General features: G+C 41.1%; 1 long non-coding RNA gene across 1 annotated transcript; it reads right to left on the reverse strand.

The window, feature by feature from the left end:
* Positions 1 to 519: 519 nt before the first annotated feature.
* On the reverse strand, positions 520 to 2,866 carry LOC119271468. The gene is made up of 3 exons (XR_005134539.1): positions 2,839 to 2,866; positions 2,066 to 2,120; positions 520 to 796 (listed from the first exon to the last, which is right to left on the reverse strand). It is a non-coding gene; the product is annotated as an uncharacterized LOC119271468 (long non-coding RNA).
* Between the last annotated feature and the right edge of the window lie 377 nt (positions 2,867 to 3,243).

A 3,243-nucleotide genomic window follows, 5' to 3' on the forward strand; every position in this document is an offset into this window, starting at 1 on the left:
GAAATTACATTCCAAGTGGCCCCATTCAGCAACGGATACCACGCTCTACTAGGGCGGGAGGCATTTACCACTACAAGAAACTTGTTAATACATGACAGTCCTTGTCCGTCACAGATCAGCCAAAATCCGTCATGCGTCCAAATCCTTGACGGATTTGAAATCCGTCATGTATATCACGTCATAATTTGACACTGTACCTTCCATGACGGATCTTGGCCGTCATGGATCTACCCCAGGCCCGCCAAGCCCAAACTAGGCCATGACGGAACAAACTGTCACTGATTTGCATGACGTGGATGCAACATGGACCTAACAAGGTGTCTACGTGGATCCGACGTGGATACGAACATGGCCCATGTTGTAACCAGCCCATTTAAGGATTTGGCCCAATAATTTTGGTGTACAGTCCAACCGATAGCTGCTTATCTTTGTCATGTCCTGTTTTTTTAGTCCAACCCATTAGGCCTTTTTTGTACAGCCTGTTTTCTCGATACAACACAATTTACAACACGACAACCAAATCATATATTCCTTAAAAAATAGCAATTGTTTACATGACAATACCGATTTCCAACAATCTAATCTGATTTGAAAAAGCAAAGCTTAATATCAAAACATCACGATCATATCTAGAAAGCCATATAAGTATTTTTTAAGAGTGAGTTACACGACTTTAAAGAAAATGCACTACTAGCTAATTTTTTTCTCCAACACTAACGATTGTAGGCAGCTAACCGGACCCAAGAAATCCTGCTAAAAATCTTCAATCTCCAGTAACACGGATTAACTGCCAAACCTATGTAGAATTAGAAGACAATCAAAATTATAATAAGTTATAAAAGTAAGCTCCCAAATGAATCCAAAGAGTAATAATATTAGTTGATTTTCCAAGCAATCATCCGTGGACACACCACTACTATACTAAGGTACCACGTAAATGTGGGCAACACACGTGAAAACAAGCAAAATTAGTCCAAAGAAAAGTGTGTCGAATGAAAGTATAATCAAGTTAGCCTACAAGTGATGAGTAACAAACACACATCACAGAACTAAAAGTGTAGTAGTAGTAGCAGTTGGTTCAGCCATTGGTTCTGGACCAAACAAACAGTAAGTGCATGGGGCTAACCAGGCTAAAAGCTCTCTATTTTATGGCCTAGCAAACAAACATGAGATTTCTCAAAGAAGAAAGCAAACAAACATGATACAGACAAGTACTTGGTTTTTTTGTTGTGAGAGGAAGTTGTGCGCCTGTACAGGTATTTAGTTTATCTGGATGAAACATTTATGCACTCTAAAAGAAATGTGAACAAAAGTGAGAGAGACAGGCACTTAGTTTTTTGTGTGAGAGGAAGCTGTGTGTGCGTGAACACGTACTTGGTTTTGGTTTTTCTAGATCAAAGTTTCTGTATAAGCGACCAGCTGAAAATTATGTAAAGAAAATTCAGCCAGCATAGACACTGTACCACACCATTCCTTAACAAACAAGAATGTCAGTAAAGAAGTGACAGACTAACTTCAAGATAATTAACACAAACTGGGCATAAGCATAGGATAAGTTCAAATCAAAATATGTTATGTTGTGGACTATATTAACTCAATGTTTAAATCAAAATCGGCACCGGAGGATTTTTCATCTCACTTGATGCTTATGCTGCAGGTTCATCTCAAAGTGCCAACAAATACAGTACTAAACAATACTTGCTTGCCAAGTGAACTTCGAATGGCATGCAAAATATTAACAAAGAATATGATACAGCTTCACTGAGAGATCTCCCACACCAATAGTTTATTTGTGGAGTACTAAGCGGTATACTTGTTATTACATGAAAAATTCAAAATCTGTAGAAGCAGAATCAGAACCCATGAACAACAAGAGATAGCAACTCTAGTAGAGTATCAATAAAATGCATAATATCAGGGACATTGTACAATGCAGATTTTATGCGCACAAAAATATCTGTACAGTTATAATTGTACTGGAACCACACAACAATCCATACCTTGAACAGCTCAAAGTCTACAGCCTGAATAATTCACATGAAGAATGGAAGGGTATCAAGCTCACCCTGTTCTGCTCGAGGACCGTGGCGTCGGCGTCGATCAGGTGGGAGATGCACTGACTATAATGTGCAAAGCAAAGATATTAGTGTGACAATTGGATATGCGGTCTCATTTCATTATTACTGCAATGCAAATGTTGTCTCAACTGAACCAAATTCTTAAAGAACTATGCCTTCCCAAAAGTCTAAATTTACTAACTGAATTCTTAAAGAATTGATTCAATTGCACACTAACTGAACTAAGAAGGAACAATTTACAATGGGTAGCCGCACATTACTTTCCCTTTCTTCATGATGTACCTGAGGTTTCTCATGCATAAAGTAACAAGTATCTATTTACTACTTGGAATGAATGAACTAGCATTAGAAACCTGAAGTTGTGCAACACCGACCATCCTTTGGATATTGTAAAAAGAACATATTTTCCATCTTTGCATTGGTAATACTAAAACAAATATATTAGACACCATATTACTTGTCCTTGAAATGTGCCAACTAAAATGAAATACCTAGGCATCACCTGCCCTGGATGTCCTGTTCTCAATCATGCAAAGTACAAACTTACAGAATTCATGTGATATCTATCTGGTTAACCTTAGCTATGCTATCATGAATCAAAAGTGACCAGTCACAAGTGAATGTTGCAAATAAATTTTGAGAATACAAATTCCAACAGTACACATGATTGTTATCAGTTCCACCAATACTCATGAACATCACACGAAATAAGATAAGCAGGAGATGTCGTAGCGGAGAGAGCAGAGGTACACGTGCTCACTGAAGAAGATCGTAGGCGATGTAGCGGCTGCAGTGCAGGTTGGCTACCACCATCGCGCGACAGAGGAGGCCATCACATGATGCACGGGATGCACGGCCGCGCCGAAGACGCGACAAAGGAGGTCGGGGTCAACGCCATATAGACCAACACACGCGAGTGCACCTAGCTAGGGGGCGCCACCCAGGGCTGGAGAGGGCGCGGTGTCCGATGGGGAGGAGCCGCCGGAGACGAGCCGGTGATGGATGTGACGCCGCAGCCGAAACCCTAGCCATAGGCGAGGGGTTGTGGGCGAGCGCCGGAGACCATAAGTGGCGGATCTAGCCGGACCAGAGAATGGAGGGGTCGGAGACTAGCTTGTCTGTGTGCTGCGAGCTGGTGGACGTTGCCGGAATCGATGGTGTTGGT

The sequence above is a fragment of the Triticum dicoccoides genome, chromosome 3A (genome assembly GCF_002162155.2).
Source record: "Triticum dicoccoides isolate Atlit2015 ecotype Zavitan chromosome 3A, WEW_v2.0, whole genome shotgun sequence".
Taxonomy (NCBI): domain Eukaryota; kingdom Viridiplantae; phylum Streptophyta; class Magnoliopsida; order Poales; family Poaceae; genus Triticum; species Triticum dicoccoides.